The sequence below is a fragment of the Peromyscus eremicus genome, chromosome 2 (assembly GCF_949786415.1).
Source record: "Peromyscus eremicus chromosome 2, PerEre_H2_v1, whole genome shotgun sequence".
Classification (NCBI taxonomy): Eukaryota; Metazoa; Chordata; class Mammalia; order Rodentia; family Cricetidae; genus Peromyscus; species Peromyscus eremicus.
The window spans coordinates 5,555,600-5,573,852 of NC_081417.1; the positions used below are offsets into that span (position 1 = coordinate 5,555,600).

An 18,253-nucleotide genomic window follows, 5' to 3' on the forward strand; every position below is an offset into this window, starting at 1 on the left:
AGTGACCTCTCAAAGGAGATTGCCAAGTCCATTCTACACATAGACGGCATGTTTGGAGATTGCACATGGCGACTGGGCTTAAGGGATGAGAAGCCACCACAGTAGCACAAGTCTGTCACTCCTCAGAGACCTGCATGCTGGCCTGTGGGATGAGACAGGCACACCTTGTACGCCACGTGGTACAGCTCCGTCGGAGAACTCACAGGGAAGAACAGAGTGGCTCCTCTGGATTGTCAGCAGAGATCCCAGAACAGACATGGCCCCAGCTGGAGAGGCTGGGGAGACAGTTATGAGCACTGAAGACAATATGATGCACAGGAGGCCTCATGCCATGTGGTAGAGTGCAAGTCTGGTTAAGAGCTGTGCTTTAAAGGAATACTACTTTTCACCAGTGGAGAGTAACATCAGAATCTCCAGGTATGGTCCTAGGTGTCAGAGGGACGATTGAAAGTTCACTGTAGTGTGTGTGTGTGTGTGTGTGTGTGTGTGTGTGTGTGTGTGTGTGTGTGTGGTCATATGCACACACATGTGGAAGCTAGAGGAAAACCTTGGGTATTTTTCTACAGGTGAAGACAGGGTCTCTTTCTGGGAACTTTGGTCACCAATTAGCTTAGGCTGTCCGGCCATCGAGCCTGGTGGTGTGTTTTTCTCTGCCTGTGGGATTACAGCACATGCCTCCATGCCTGGCTTTTTACAAGGGTGCTGGGAACTGAGCTCAGGTCCTTACGTTTGTGGGGTCAGCACATTGCCAACGAAGCTGCCTTCTCAGCCCCACAAAGGCTATTTTAGTTCACTAAGCTGTCACATTGTTTGTGTTTTTTATGTTTAAAATGTGAATGCATTTCAAGTGTTTAGAATGCAAAAGGTCACAGAGTACAAGTGGAAGTGAAATTAAATGTCCAGGGCACTGGTGGCTGACTGCCTAGGGTTCCTATCCCAGTATCACTATTTTTCATGACTTTGAATAAGTTCTTTAACATGTTAGTGCAGTGTGTATACTGGAAATTATAGTAACACCAAACTGACAAGGTTATCATGAAAGTAAAATGAGTTTGGCTGTGCAAAGTCCCTAACCCAGAGCACGGTACCAATTCCCAGTAACTGCGATTGCTAGTAAATAACAAAAATTCTAGTAATTTATATTATGATTAAATAACATCACCTGTTATGAATGAGTTCTGATTCCTAACCCCACCCCATGCAACACCCTTTTCCTGGACTGTCCTACACACTTGTGGAGTACATCACTCTCCACATATATGTCCAACAGATGGAGCAGAGCTTCCTTGCTAGATACCCAGATAGAAACTTAGAAGCAATCATCCATAGATCCGAAGGTCGTGATATTCCAGAGTTTACATTGTACTTCCTTCTTATCTAAAGCACCACTGAGTGGACATACAAGTGTGATCCTCTGGAATTGTGCTCCAGAAGGCTAACAAAATAGCTATTTGGGGTTAGAGAGACGGCCCAGCTGGTGAAGAAAGGCACTTGCTAATCCAGCCTGATGATCTTGATTACCAGAACTCCTGGTAGAGAGAACGGACTATATAAAAGTTGTCCTCTGACCTCCACAGTAGCACCATGCCTGTGTACACACTCCTACATCCATGCACTATTAAAAACATAAAAAAAATATATAAAAATGTGGAGCGTGGTTGAGGAAAGACTGATGTCTACCTGTGACCTCTACAGCTAAGAAAACAAAATAAAACAAGTAAGCAAACAAACAAATTAAACCCCAGTGATTTGGCCTGAGGGTGTAGTGTTGAGAGTTCCCATGACATTCTCTTCGTATTTTCTGCTTATTCGTTGTTGGTTTTCAGATGTTCTGTTCAGTCTATCCCCACAGCCTGAGCGTCTATATACAGAAAAACTGTATCTAGCCAAGGCTCAGAACAACGGACAGCAGCCTTGAGGCTTTCACTTTTAAAGAGTTTCCAAGCACCCAACCCTTTTCCTAAAGGGCTCTTTTCCCTTTTATGGATGAGCACCTGGCTCCAAGACAGTGTAAACAGAACTTCCTGCCCCAGGGACGGGCTGGCTCCTGCAGAAGCCCAGGGATCCTTTGGGAAAAGTTGATAGGAACTGTGAGCTCTGTGTGACCTAAGGCTCAGGAGCCAGCTGAGCCCAAGGGGAGGAAAGCACATTTAACAGTCCCTTTGTGTGGACTCTGGTCCCAGAAGCACTTCTGGGAAAGTAAATCTGATGCTGTACACACAGTTCTTGCAAAGAATGGCAGGGAAGCTGGCCTGGCGAGTGCCAGACCCACATTAGGCGCCTGAATCCTGGACCCAAGTAATTGGAATTCAGAGATTCTGGAATTCCCACAGTTCAGAGGTCCTGTGCTTCAGTGTGTGGGGCATGACTTGAGTGGAGCTCAGTGGTAGCCCAGCATGTGCAAAGTCCCGGGGTTGAAAAGACAGAAAAAAACGAAATGTGTTCTGTACAACTTAATGTTCAAATACTTGTCAGATTGCTTACTGCTTACCACTCTTCTCTGCCTTGGACTTTAATATTCCCCACACTTTTAAATAATAATAGTAAATGGCACTGCTCTGTGGCTGGCTTGATGATTTTGATTCACTCTTATAATTTTGACTTTTCACTCTAGTGTGCTCCATAATCTCATTAACAGCAGGGAAAAAAAGAAACAAAAACTGTATAATACTTTGGGATTTATTATAGTGATATTGTGGCTAGTATGTAAGTGTGTAAACCTTTTACAAAACATAGGCTCTACCATCAAGCTTCACTCTCAACTCCACAAATATCATTTTGATGGTAACTAACAATCCCTGAGAAGCTAATATTTCTCTGTACCAAGCGATGAATTTATCTAATAGCCTTCATCAGTTAGAGGCTGTGAGATGTCTCTGTGGGTAGAGACACCTGTCACCTAGAGACTTGATTTTGATCCCAGGAACCCATGTAAAGGCAGAAGAAAAAAAACCCAGCTCTATGGAGTCATCCTATGACCTCCTCATGTGTGCCATAAAACAATGCTCAACCCTCTCATTTCATGCGTACATGCGTGCACATACAAGCAAAATAATAATACAATAAAATAAGTTGTTCCAACACAAACCAAGAAGTTGTGATTGCTAATTTAATATACAGTATGCAAATATGGTACTATATTATTATAGCATGAATACTTATAAAGCATAAACAAAAGCAAAATTTCAAATGTGGCATAATTAAATATAGCTGAATTTCCTAGACTTTATTTTCTTTTGTTCTAACAGTGCTGGAGACTGGATTAGGGCCTTTTGTATACCGAGCATGTTCTCATCCACTGACCCTATCTTCAACCCAAAAGTTTTTATATTTTCTTTTGTGTGACAGTAGATTGAGTGCTGTTGGAGTGTGGGCACCCTGGCCTGCAGTCCAATCTGCATTTCCTTTACAGATGATTATTGTTTTCACTTTGAAGATGAGCAAATGGAAGCACGCAGATAGGTAGCCTTTGCCCGAGATGGCTGGGCCAATCCTTTGGGCAGTGTGTTAGTTGCAATGTTGCCTATGGCCTCATGACCTTGCTGGCTTCTGTAACTTTTCCATAAGCACTTCCAGGAAGCTGCCAGCATGCTAGTGTGTTCCTGTTTCTGCATCTGCTAATATTAGATTCAGGGACTTAAGAAGTGTCTCTAGCAGGGAAGGAGAAGAAAACTAGGGGCACCACAATGGGGCATAGTCAAAGTGCATTATATATTTGTATAAAAATTTCTTTATAAAATCTAGTACTATGTCCAATGAGAATGTGCCAAAAGGGTGTGTCCGAATGTGTTCTAGACTTATCTGAGGTCTCCAGAAGAATTCGAATCAAATTTGTAGCTTTAGTCTTCAGCCAGACATAAGAGCCTCAGAATGAACTCAGATTTGTTCTTTCCTTCTTAAGCTAGAAATGAAGCTCATATATTGAGATTGCCACTGTTAAAAACAAACATGGACTCACAAACAAAATTAAGATAATGATTCCATTTAGAATTACAAACTCTCAGGTATAATAAAAACTTTAAAACACTGTTGGAAGAAAATTCTAAATAATTGAAAAGACAACTGTTCATGAGTTCGGAGGCCTAATGTTAAGATGAGAGTGTCTTCTAATCTATCTGTAGCTTCAGGGACTTTCCTACGCAAGTCACAAGGGCCTTGTGTTCATTGATGGATAAACACAATGTGGCATATGTACACTTTGCATTTAATTATAATTGCTTGCATGAGCATGAGTTGGGGCTTGCTTACTGAACACTGGCAATTTGTTGGTGTCTACACAAAGGAAAGCTGGAACCTCTTTTCTCCAGTACCATTAACTGCTCGTTGACTCTCAGTGAGAAGTGGAGCCTCATTAGCCCCTCCCTTGGACATGGTAAAATGGTGGTGGGCCCTGTCTTTCAGATCCTGTGTAGGTAACCACATCTTCAGTGAGTTTAGAGAACAATGACTATACCATGACCAGGAGATACTGTTTCCCAGCAATCCTCCCTGATGTCTGCCTCTTACATTCTTTCTGTATATTCTCCCCCAGTGACCTCTAAGCTTTAGGGGAGATAATGTGTAAAACTGACACCCCATTTAGGGCCAATCACTCCACAGTAACTTACTCTTCTCATTTTGATCAACTGTGAGCCATACTTACTACTGCCTACCACAAAAAGAAGTTTCTCTGACAAACACTGAAGAGTAGCAATAATTTATGGTGTAAAGATTCAATTTAGAGGGAAGTTTGACACCATGTGCACTTAGCAATGTGACAGTAGCAAGTTCTCCCCTAAGACTTTAGACTTCCTCACTTACCTGTTCTTGACTAGGTTTACAGTATAAGGCATAAATAAGTTCCCTCCTGCAGAACCAGCTTCAAATCCATAAAGAGAGCTGTTGGTTACCCCCAAAACAGTCATGTTACTGTTGCATGGGTGGGCATATCTTGTCAAGCAGGTTATTATTGTAGCTCATGGTGTGCACAGCCTGGGAAGAGCTTTGATGACTTATCTGTCCAGCATCCTGCATAGCATTGCAAAAGCTAGGCAGCAGGAAGGAAACCTCCAGCTCAAAGGTGTCAGTGCTCTATAACCCAGGTGTGTGGTGTCTTCAGCAATGAGGTCTTATGATCTTATTTTGGTGGACAACCAAGAGCATTGGCAGTCGCTTGGTACATTTGAAGGGCCTCTGGGGCCTCCCCAGTCAACAGCTAAAGCTCATAGAGAGGTATCCCACATTGTGTGTGTACGTGTGCGTGCATGTCTGGGGCTGGAGAGATGGCTCAGTGGATAGGAACATTTGCCACTCTTCCAGAAGACATGAGTTTAGCTCCCAGCACCCTCATGTAAGCTCACAACTGTCTGTAAATACCATTCTAGCAATCCACAACCTCTTGAGGTCTCATCAGGCACTGAATACATGTGACACACATATATACATACAGAGGGAAAATACATGCAAAATAAAAATAAAAGCTGAGAAATTGTTTTCCAAAGTGGCTATACCATTTTCCATTTCCGTCACAAATGTATCAAGATTTGTTTTTCTGTGTTCTTGCCAACACTTTGCGCTGTCAGTCTGATTTTAACCATTAGAGTAGGTGTATGATGATGTGTTATTTTAAAATCTCCCAATAGATCCCTCTGGTTTTCATTTTCTAGGAGAGAATGCTGAGTATGAGAGGACCCAGGGATGGTCTTGACTTCTCTCTCTCTCTCTCTCTCTCTCTCTCTCTCTCTCTCTCTCTCTCTCTCTCTCTCTCTCCTGGCGTCATCAGACACCTGAGAGCCTGGGAATTGAACCTGGGTCCTCTGGACCATCAGATAGTGCTCTTAACCACTGAGCCATCTCTCTTTCCTGGTCTTGACTTTTCTACTGGGGTGACTGTGGGTGAGAAGCACTGATGGGAAGCAGGAGGAAGACTTGATCCTCTCACTGTCTTTTCTCATAATTTCAGGAAGAAAGAGAAACCTGATGTGTGATGGGATCAGTTCATCTGATACCCAGTAGTGAAATGAACCTTGTTATCATGTCTGGACCTCAGCTTTCTTTACAGAGACAGAACTTTAAATATTATACTGAAGTATCCCTTTAACTCTGCCTAGAAAGTTCAAGACTATGTCTGATGCTGGGCTCAAGATGTAGCTAGGTTAGTAGACTGCTTGCCTATACTCACAAGGCTCTGGTTCAATCCCCTGGATTTCACAAACTGGCCGTCTTGACTCAACTTTTAAACCTTACATTCTGGAGGTTGAAGAAGAAATTCAGGATCATCCTCAGCTATATAGTGAGTTTGAGACGGACTGGGGCTACATGAAATCCTGTCATACCTGGTAGCTATAAGACCAGAGATTGTTGAAAATGAAAATGGCCACTTTCTATCTTCACCCTAATGCTATAGTGAGAAGATGGAGCTAATATTTTGGTAACAGATTGAAAATAATGTACTTACACTAATCTCCTAACCTCTGCTATGTGGCAGCATAATTTCTATTTTCTATTATAAATTACATACAAACTATGATGTTACTGTGTGCTGTGGAGCAGGATGCTTACTTCAACAGTTTTCCTATGAGAAGAAGACAGACAGTGATATCTGGCTGGATTCCTGAATTTTCATAGCAGGAGAAAGGCTGATGCACAATTGCTTTAAATAGGTTGGCAATTTTAAGAGTTATAGATTTGACTGTGGAATCTTTTGTGTGTGTGTGTGTGTGTGTGTGTGTGTGTGTGTGTGTGTGTGTGTGTGTGGTTTTTTGAGACAGGGTTTCTTTGTGTAGCTTTGCGCCTTTCCTGAAACTCACTCTGTAGACCAGGATGGCCTCGAACTCACAGAGATCCGCCTGCCTCTGCCTCCTGAGTGCTGGGATTAAAGGTGTGTGCAACCACCACCCAGCTTGACTGTGGAATTTTAAGTACTAATTTAGCTTGAGAAATAATTACTTTTTACTTAAAAATGGTATTTGTGCATCTGGAGAGAAGGCTCAGAGGTTAAGAACAATGACTGCTCTTCCAGAGGTCCTGAGTTCAATTCCCAGCAACTACATGGTGGCTCACAATCATCTGTGACGAGATCTGGTGCCTCTTCTGGCATGCAAGTGTGCATGCAGGCAAGACACTATATACATAATATATAAATAAAATCTTTTTTTTTTTTTCCGAGACAGGGTTTCTCTGTGTAGCTTTGGTGCCTGTCCTGGATCTCACTCTGTAGACCAGGCTGGCCTCAAACTCACAGAGATCCTCCTGGCTCTGACTCCTGAGGGCTGAGATTAAAGGCGTGTGCCACCATTGCCCGGTCTCACAAATAAAATCTTTAAAAAAATTAAAAATGATATTTATGTTGACTAAAATGTATTTGCTATTTGTATGTGTGTATATATGTGTAAATGTGGTATATGTGCACACATCTGTATGGGTGTCCATGCTTTTACGTGCTCTCACAGAGGAGACATGTCCTGACCTAGCAACCATGCTCCTCTTTATTCCTTGAACAAGGTCTCTTGTTGAACATGGACATGGGCTGGTGGCCAGCAAGCTTCAGCAACCCTCCTGAGGGACAAAAGTGTGAAGTCACACACAGCTTTCCTGTGCGTTCTGGAGATTTGAACTTTGTTCTTGTGCTTTTCCATAAATAACTTCAACACGTGCAGATTTGTTGTTTTAAAGATTTTATTATTTTTAATTATGTGTATGTGAGTGTGTATGGGGGTACTGGAGTTATAGGCAGGTGTGAGCCAGTGGCCATGGGAGTTGGGAACAAACTCTCCAAAAGCAGTAAGTGCTCTTAACTTCTGAGCCATCTCTTCAGACCCCGATTTATTACTTTAATAGAACGAACAGATAATTATTTTTAAAACATACTGTTTTAATTTCTAATGTAGTTAATATGAATAGTTTGGACACACATACATAAAATATCTGGGGTTCTTGATAATTTTTAGGGTGTAGAGGGCTCCAAAGATCTCATCCTTTGGGTAATACAGCTGCCTCCTACCTGAAGATTGTACTATGCTTGCCTACAGATTCCAGAGTCCTCCTCACATTTACATTCCTTATCTTACTCCGCCACCCTTAAGCCTCTGACATTGTCCACTCCCATTCCTTTGATGTGATGACACCAGCCCCCTCCGGATCTTCCGACTTTCATGTCTTGTCAGTCCTCTGCTTACTCCTTCCCCTCACAAGGTTCCAACCTCGGTTTTCTTTTTACCTTATGTGTGTCCCTGGGCCCTCCAGTCTTTGGCTCTAGCTGTGACCAGTACTCAATGTTTCTAAGTCTGGCTTTCTCTCATTGGCTTTGTGCCACCATTTCCAATGCAGATTGACGGCCAGCAAGCATCCCAAAGGGAAAGTGCCAACTGAACACGTGAACTTTCCCTTCCTAAATTCACTCTTTGACTTACACGCATGCTTTGGTCAGGGACATTGTTACAAATTTAATTGGAAACTCAAGACAATAGCTCTTGAAAACAAGCTTGTGAAGTTACCTTTGGTGCCTTCTTTTCCAGTGCCCTGTTCCCAATGTGCGGTGGGGCTCTGGAACCGAGCGCGGCTTCCAGATAGCCCCATGTTTGTTCCTGGCTTTTCCTTCTCTTAGTTATGCTCACCTCATCCTTTTCCTGGACTGCTAATCAGCTCACCTCCAGTTTTCCTCCTAATTGCCCACCAGAGTTTCCTTTCAAGTCCACACAATTGCCATTGCACTTTGGATATTTATAACTCTTCCAGTCCCCCTCCTGACCTGCAAGATAGCACCCACACTGCTAAACAGCTAGATGCACTTGGGATCCTTTGATTTGCTGGGCTTTCAAGCTGCGTCTCCTGCCACCCTAATTACATTGTTTCTCAGACATGCCTTTTGGCTCTGCTTCACCAGGTGGTTTCTGAATGCCTGTTCCCACTGTCAGAAGATTCACCTCGTGCCTATTTGTTCCAAATCTCTTGTTAAAGTTCAGCTCCTTTCTGAGGCCTCCACCCTCTCAGCACAATGCCATTTGCTTGCCTACCCCGCCCCCAAACTCCAGAATCAGTTCCCATCAGTTCCCATCAACCCTTATCGTATCTCACTGTAATGTGGGTACTTGTTTGCCTGTCTAATTCCCCTCTGGACTCTGAGCATCGGACTGCCTCCTCGATAACCACCTCTGGCCACACCCTCTGATAGGCATGCAACTTGATTAGTGGGTGGGGCATCCCTTCGCTTTCTCTCTGAGCCAGTTATAGACAGTCATCTCCCTCCATTTCAGACATGAAGAATGATAGCCCTATCACAGAGTCCAAAGAGCATCAAATGAGGATGCTAGTGATGCAGGTGAAATAAACTTTCCCTCTCACAGACAGCAGAGACTGTTGCTTAGGCTCTTCTCATTTGCTTCCTGTCGTAGATTAGCAGTGTGAACCAAGATTTGGGTGTGTGTGGGGGGGTGGAGATTCTGGGTGAAGAATTCATGGGGGAAAAAGGGAAAATCAGATTCGAGAACTGGAAAGAAAGCACCTAAGATGTGGGAAAATGTACAGAAATGGGACCATGAATAGTGGCTTTGCTGCCAATTGGGAGTTCTGGAAAAAGAAGTATAGGAACATGCAGCTTCCAATGCTTTTCAGAATTCAAGCTCAGGCAGGCTTTTGACATTGTCTCTAAAGTGTGTGTGCCCAGTGCACATGTCCATTTATGCCTTCCCTGGAGGGAGCTTGGAGGTGGAAAGGCCCAGACCCCACATTAGAAGAGGAAGATGGAACACACACAGCTGATAACCCAACCGAGGTGAAGCCACTCCAGTAACAACAGGTCTGGTTGCAAATACTGGTGAGATATCCATAGGCCTCATTATAATATTTGTTTCTCATCACCCAGGATATTTATATGGATTTTAACAACTCACAAATTCTTATTCTCATTCATGTCCAAGATCATAAGCAACTCTCCCCAAAGAAAACATAAAAGAGCAATTCTGCTGGATGTGGCAGCTTGTGCTTGGGGCCTGAGTCCTGGGAGAATGAAGGAGGATGATTGGGAGCTTGAGGCCAATGGGATACATAGTGAGATCCTCTCTGGAAAGACAGAAATCAGATAAAGAAGACAGAGTTATGCATTCAATCAGGGCTTTTTTTTTTTTTTTTTTTTTTTTTTTGTAACAGAGGGTGGCAAGATGATTTATCCACTAAAGGCGCTTACTACAAAGCCCTGAGTTCAATCCCCAGGACCCACATGGTGGGAGGAGGTGTCCTCTGACCTCCACACACAGGCACTCACACACATGCATGCCCATTTCTCTCTCTCTCTCTCTCTCTCTCTCTCTCTCTCTCTCTCTCTCTCTCTCTCTCTCTCTCACACACACACACACACACACACACACACACACAAAGTGAAAAGAATTAAACTTAAAGATTTGCAGCAAACATAACTTACAACCCCTTCATTTAAAACAAAAATACCAGGCAATGGTGGTACACAACTATGATCTCAGGCAGAAGCAGGCTGATCTCTGTGAGTTTGAGGCCAGCCTGGTCTACAGAGTGAGTTCCAGAACAGCCAGGGCTACACGGAGAAACCCTATCTCCAAAAACCAAACCAACCAACCAACCAACAAAACAAACAAACAAAAACACCCTTCATTTTTGTGATAGCTTTTCCAGAACTGTAAGTTTTATATTGAATAATGGATTCAAAAACTGAAGACTGTTATGTGATAACACTTAAATGACATGCATTACTACTGTGCTTCTCCCTACACTTACCCACTGTTAGAAGATTACCCATGCCTTATCATTTGAAAGTCAAAGGAACACAAAAAAGCTGTGTATTTTGCAAAGACATAAACTAATAATCCCTGATTCAACGTTCTCTCCCATCTGTTGTTAATGCCTGTAGGAAAATCCTGTTCATCTAGATATCATCAAGTCAGAATTGCTTCTTTCTTGTTTTCCAGTTGTCTGTAAATACCAGACTATCCTTTGGGCATCTGAAATCAAGAAGTTTCTATTATTCAAATAAGATTTTGTCAGCTCTGTACAACTCTTCTTCAACAGGGAGATGGATTTATGGGCAGAAAATAGAGGTAAAAACATTTTGGCCAAATGTAGTGCTTGGTTTAGCATTTTCCCATCATCTGTTGTCTTTAACACTCTGTCCAAATCTCTCAAATCTTTTGCCATGTAACTGCCGAGTCCCCCAGCCTGAAAGTAAAGGAGACATCTGGGCTGGCTCCAGTTTGCAGCTCAAGACACCCAAAGGCCAGAGAGCTGTCCTCAGCACTCCTGGAGAAGAGCACCAGTGGAACTCAGTGTCCCAGCTCCAGCCAGCCTGTCACATCCACCCCACCCTTCCTGTACATTGCAGGCCAAACCACGCGTGCTGAAGGAAAAGTGGTGTTGGTGGCCGTAGCAGAAGGACACGCTCAACAGTCCTCTCTCTATAGCACATACTTGCAAGTAATGAAGTGAGAAGTGAGAAGACAGCTGGGCAAGGTGAAACAGTCTCACAGGTACACAATTCCACCTCTCAGTGAGAATCGGGCCTCATACTGCCTGGTTGGCTTCCTCTTCCAGTGGAGATTTTGAGAAAGTTGTAGCATGGGGCAGTGATTGGACCTCTCTGGTCTTTGCAATGGGATTTCTATGATAATTAAGTGAGCTTAAGCATTTACCCTGGGTCTTGACACATAGGCAGCATATGTGTGTTAATTGTTCCAGAAAGATCCTCACACAATTTGGCAGCACCTGACATGTCAGATGAAGTTACTGGTCCTTAAAGACACTTTCTTCTCATGAGCTCTTTCTAGAGGATACTCACTTTTCAGATTCTGACTAGGTCACATGTCACTCAGACACCATCAAACTGTCGTTTCAGTACAACTGTACGAGGTCCATAAAGAAACCAAATCGGGCTGGAGAGATGGCTCAGAGGTTAAGAGCACTGACTGCTCTTCCAGAGGTCCTGAGTTCAATTCCCAGCAACCACATGGTGGCTCATAACCATCTGTAATGAGATCTAGCACCCTCTTCTGTATACATAATAAATAAATAAATCTTAAAAAAAAAAAAAAGAAAGAAACCAAATCAATAGTAAATCTTTTCTGAGGCTGCTGGAAAGATGACAGACACTCAGACCAAGCGTGCCCATGATCTTTCAAAAACAATAAGTGGGTTCTACTTGGGAGAAACCAGCAAAGAAGAAGCTCCTCTGGTACTACAAAAACATCAGTCTAGGCTTCATGATGTCCAAGGAGGCCCCTGAGGGCACCTACATAGACAAGAAATGCCCTTCACTGGTAATGTCTCCATTCAAGGTCAAATCCTGTCTGGTGCTGTGACCAAGATGCAGGACCATTGTCATCTACTGGGCCCATCTGCACTACGTCCAGAAGTACAATCACTTTGAGAAATGCCCCAAGAGCTTGTCTGTGTACCTTTCCCCAATTTCAGGGATGTACAGATTGGCTACATTGTCACTGTGGGAGAGTGCAGGCCCCTGAGCAAGACACTGTGCTTCAATATGCTGAAGGTCACCAAGGATACCAGCACTGAGATGCAGTTCCAGAAGTTCTGAGAGGACATGGGTGACTCCCCAGAACAAATAAAGTTCTTTTCTAACTTAAATAAAGTAATAATAACAACAACTACTACTACTACTTTTTAGGACTGTAGGGAGTCAGTTCAAGGAACTCCAGAATTTCTCAAATACAAGACACCTCTGCTGTCTAGAAACAAGGGAAAAGAGTTACTCCATCAGTATTCTGGCCTCCATTAACTGAACCTGAGAAGAGACCAACCTTTGAATCAGTTTGAAAGAAAAAGACTCAGACGTCAAGGAGAACTCTCAAAATTATCCAAAGACCTTCCTGTGCTCTTTATCTCCTAAGGCAGCATTCAGGTGGTCCGAAGGGTTTGTTTATCAGTGCTGCCATTCCTAACCAACCTGGGTGTGTGCCTTTTAGAGAAGCATGTAAATCAACAAGGTTATACATAGAACAGAGTGATTTGCTCAGCAACCGAGTCCCCACAGAGAACAGGCACACAGATTGACCAAAGAAAGGAAGTACCGTGTTTCCCTGTTTTCTTACTTGTAGGCATGCAATGCATATTCTCTACACAGTTGGTTGGCTATTCAAATAAATACTGACAAACCTTAACGCTCATTACAAGGGCTTGGTGTGAGTAATTCCACTATTAGTGAGAATGCTGTATTACACATGTTATACTAAATGTTATTTAGAAATGGAATGTTTAAGAGAATCACAAATTTAAACTCAAAAAGAATTAGCAAAAATAAAATATAATTCCTATATAATTTGAAATCCATACATTAACTACTGAATTCAGTTGAACAATGTCCCAAACCATGGATCAGCAGGTATTTGTGAAATGCTAATGGCTTTCTCATATTTCCTTAATGATGTTATAATTGCCTGTGGAAATACAGAAAGCCACTTCCCATCTGACCAACACAAACATGTCACCTCCTGTTTTTCATTTCCTCACAATATCAATTACCACTTCTCAATATTTTCTGGGCAGGTTCAGTCCTAAAGTCAGAGCTGTTGTTTATTAAGTTTCTGTCTTCAGGATTATCTCATAGGCTGGTACCTCTGTGTGTAAGGAAACAAGGCAAGTTGCCTGGCTGTTGAGGAGAGCCTCCACTGCGCAGTCCCAAGTGCGCCCGTGTGCCTTGGCTTTTTCTGATTCCCTCTCAAGTACCTTTGAAATGGGTCATGCAGAGTCCTGGTGAAGGTCTGCCCAGGTTCTCTGCCAACCAGGGACCATCTTCTCCCTTTCTCCCTTTGTTAAATCTGTATGCAAATCTGCAGGGAGACAAAGGGCTTTCTTTGTAGGGAAGCTTTAGGAGAGACTCCCTTCTGGGGTACTGCTGAGATAACCCTATGCAGAAGTCCATTAGATCATTATCTGGCACTTAAAGTGAATTGATAGTAAGCGCATGACATTGCTGAGATGCAAAATTTCAGGCATTGCTGCTGTGAGCCATGTCTCTAGATACTGTCCCCATCTCTGGTAGAGACAGACCACTTGCTGGCTTGTCCTGGTTCCCAGTTCCCACGACATTCGCCCACTATAATACTTACTTTTTGAGTAGAGAAATTTCACAAGAGCATAGATTTCCAGATACCATTATGATTTAGGCAGTTCAATTATTCTCATCATCTTCTGGCACATTTTGATTCTATCTCATTCTACAAAACAGTTCCGAGTCTCGCCTTGAGCAAAGCCCTTTCTGAAATAACTCCAGGGTAATCCAGGCAGAGAGGCCGCACGCATGCGCACTTCTACTCCGCTGCTGCGTGTCATGGATGTACAGACCTTAGTCTCTTGGAACTTACAAACTCTTAAGAGGACTGGGAACAGGTCTTCTCATCTCTTCACTCAGCAGGCACCCATCTGAAATGAATGTGTGCCTGGTGACAGGGACATAACTCTGGTCTTCTCCTGAGCGTCTAAGTAGGAGGTCCAGCTAGACACTGAACAGATAGTACGCAAGAGCAGGCTGAGCTCTTAATCCGAGGATCAAAATCCAAATATTCCACAATCCAAACCTGCTGAGCACTGGGAAGAGGCCACAAGTGGAAAGTTCCTTCCACATATGATCTCATGTGAGAGGTTGCAGTTAAGGTGCAAATACACCGTAAGTACTACATAAAATTACCTTCTGGTTACATGTGTATGTGGTACATATGTATATGAATGTTGTGTTTAGAATGAATTCACATATCGAATACATCTTACTATATATATGCCATTATTTCAAAATCTGGACTCTGAAATACATCTAGTTCCAAGCATTCAGATAAAGGATCCTTAATATTAGATTACAGTCTTCTCAGAGCTGTTCTTGCTCCCTGGACTCTGGCAAATAGGTCTCTCTTCATTAGGTTGCCCAAAGCCTGAAACCTGAGGTGGAACTTAGCTCTCCTCTCACTGGAGTATCCTTCCCCACATATACCTTCTAAATCCTGCCATTCCGATCCCTCAGATTTATCCATTATTCTTTATTTGTCCTGGTGCTGTGTAATGTCAGCAATCATAATGCTTCCTGGATTAGACTAAGAACTTCAGTGACCTTTCTCCTGGTGCCACTTACTGCCTACTGCCAACTTCTGCACAAGGCATCGTCTCCCAGTTACCCCAGGAGTCACTTGATTATTGAGCTGGTTTGGCTAGGGCTGGGAGAGGAGAAAATGTAATCCCTCTTGTACAGGGATTGTCTCAGCCTTGTGGTCTAAGTTGCCCCGTGAAATATCAGTCATGTGGAAAACTGGCCAGGAACAAAGCTCTGTCTACTGGTTTGCCAGCCAGTGGAATCCAGCCTGGAGCAACCGGTGGCCACGTGGCCACAGCAAACTTCTGGCCTGCTGGAGATGGGCAGAGAGGACATGGACACTTGAATCCAGGTTTCTTCCAATCAACTCTCCTCTAGTCTTTTCGAAACCCCAAGCTCTTTGTTCCTTAAATCAATTTGAGGTTTGTTTGTTTTAACCTTTCCGAACTGGAGACTTTATTGTCTACAGTAGCGTAGGAACTTTGGTAACCAGGCTTCTCCCTGACCTTTGAAGACTGGGTAACCTTCTCTAACCTCTGGATGAGAACATTGCACCAAGTGCCTCTTTTTCTGGAATTCTTTCCCATTGCTTTGTTGAATAACTTTGATTCATTCTTCAAGAGCAACACCCAAAAATGTACCCTGGCTTCTATTGACCCTCATACCATATACATCAGACACTAGCTGTCTGCATACTTGTTGGGGACTCCCCCATCAGACTGCAGTCCCTCTGACATTGGAATCACGCCTTTTGTTGTTACAACTCAAGATCTTGTATCCATCCATTCTTGTACATTAAGGAGCAACTCAAGTCTCATAAATATAAGATAAGAGATTGTCTCAATTTACTTTAAAATGTGATATCTATGTGTCTTAGTTAGGACTACTATTTGCTGTGATAAAACACCATGACCAAAAGCACCTTAGGGAGGAAAGGGTTTATTTCACTCACAGTTCGATATAACAGTTCATCAAAAGCAGTGAGGGCAGGAACTCAAACAGGGAAGGAACCTAGAGGCAGGAGCTGATGCAGAGGCCATGGAGGAATGATGCTTACTGGTTTGCTCCTTGTGGCTTGCTCAGTCTGCTTTCTTATGGAATTCGGGACCACCAGCCCAGGGATGGCACCACTCACAATGGACTGGGCCCTCCCCCATTGGTTACTAATTAAGAAAATGTCTTACTAAACATGGTATGTACTCACTCATAAGTGGATATTAGCTGTAAAGGATAGCTAGGCTACAATCCATAGCCCCAGAGAAGCTAGGCAACAAGGAGGGCCCAAAGAGGGATGCATGGATTTCTCTGGGAAAAGGAAATAGAAGAGATCTCCTGGGTAAACTGGGGGTGAAGAGAGGCGGGATGGAGGTGTGAGAACATGAAGGATCAGGTTGGGTGGATTGGGGGCAGGAAGAATGGGGAGAATAATGAAAGAGGTATCTTGATTGAGAGAGGCATTTTGGGGTTAGGGAAAAATCTGGTGCCAGGAAAACTCCCAGGAATCTACAAGGATGATCCCAGCTAAGACTCCTAATAGTGGATAGGGTACCTGAACTGATCTTTTCCTGTAATCAGATTGGTGACTACCCTAATTGTCATCAGAGAGCCTTCATCCAGTAACTGATGGAAGCAGATGCAGAGATCCACAGGCAAGCCCTGGGCCGAGCTCTGGGAGTCCAGTTGAAGAGAGGAAGGAGGGATTGTATGAGCCAGGAGAACCCGCAAAGGAGCTCACCAACCCTGGACTGACAGCTAGGGAGCCTGCATGGGACTGACCTAGGCCCTCTGCATGTAGCTTGGTCTGTTTGGAGGACTCCTAGCAGTGAGATCAGGACCTATCCTCTGTCTCTTTTGGGAATCCATTCCCTATGCTGGGTTGCCTCGCCAACCTTGATACAGGAGGAGGAGCTCAGTTGATGTGCTTGCTTTGTAGACTCTCGTAGGAGGCCTTACCCTTTCTGAATGGAGATGGAGAAGAAGTGAATGGGAGGGGGTAGAAGAGAGGCAAGGAGGGAGAGGAAAGTGTGGTTGGTATGTAAAATAAATTAAAAAAAATGTAATAAAAAAGCCTTACAGGCTTGCCTACAGCTCATCTTACGGAGGCGTTTTCTTCCTTCTCAGATGACTTCATTTTACATTTTGTCAATGATTTCTGAAGACCGCCCCTCAGCCTTAGCCACTCTTGTTAGGGACTGTTGTTTTGATTGCGAGTCATTCTAGTGAGTCTGAAATCTGCTTCACCATGGTTTGATTTTCATTTCCCTGGCCAGCTATAAGGATGAGCATTTTTTTTTCATGTGTTTTGATGATTCTTGCATCTTCTTTAGAGAAATATCTTTTCTGATTGTGTGTATGTGTGTGTGTGTGTGTGTGTGTGTGTGTGGTGTGTGTGTGGTGTGTGTGTGTGTAGGGGGTGGTGGTGTGGTGTGTGTGTATGTGTGCATGTGTGTGTGTGTATGTGTGTGTGTATGTGTGTGTGTGTGTGTGTGTGGTGTGTGTGTGTGTGTGGTGTGTGTGTGTGGTGTGTGTGTATGTGTGTGGTGTGTGTGTGGTGTGTGTGGTGTGTGTGTGGTGTGTGTGGTGTGTGTGTGTGTGTGTGTGTGTGTGTGTGTGTGTGTGTGTGCATATGGAGGCCAGAGGACCACTCCTCTATCACTCTCCACTTTTCTGAAATGGTCTTTCACTGAACCTGGAGTTCACTAACTCAACCAGGCTGGCAGCCAGTGAGCTCTAGGGGTCCTCCTGGCTGTGTATCCCCAGCCCCAGGATGACAGATGTGTGCTGCCATACGTGGATTTTTGTGTGAAGAATGAGGATATGGCTCACTTGGCTGAGAAAGGATGATTTCTCCTGGCATTGTCTTAGCACCCTCACATAAAAACAACTGGCCATAAATGTATTTCTCTCGTCTGTTTTACTTCACAGTCCTCATTTCTGTAGCCAGTTAGTAAATTCTGAAAGTTTTGGAATTCAAACATACAAGGCCTCCAACTTTTTTCATTGTTTCTAAGATCATTCTGGCTTCTCTGGGTCCCATGAATTTGCACATAAATTTTAGGTTCTGCTTGTACACTTGTATAAATAAATTAGCTGAGATTTTAGGAGGATATCTTAGTTCCTTTTCATGTTGCTGTGATAAAATACTCTGACAAAAAGTAACTTAAGAGGGAAAGGGATATTTTAGCTCACAACTCAAGGTCCAGTCCATCATGGCAG

General features: G+C 43.5%; 1 pseudogene; it reads left to right on the forward strand.

Annotated features, from left to right (window-relative positions):
- The first annotated feature begins 12,079 nt into the window (after positions 1 to 12,079).
- On the forward strand, positions 12,080 to 12,535 carry LOC131904448 (small ribosomal subunit protein uS17-like; annotated as a pseudogene).
- The last annotated feature ends 5,718 nt before the right edge of the window (positions 12,536 to 18,253 follow it).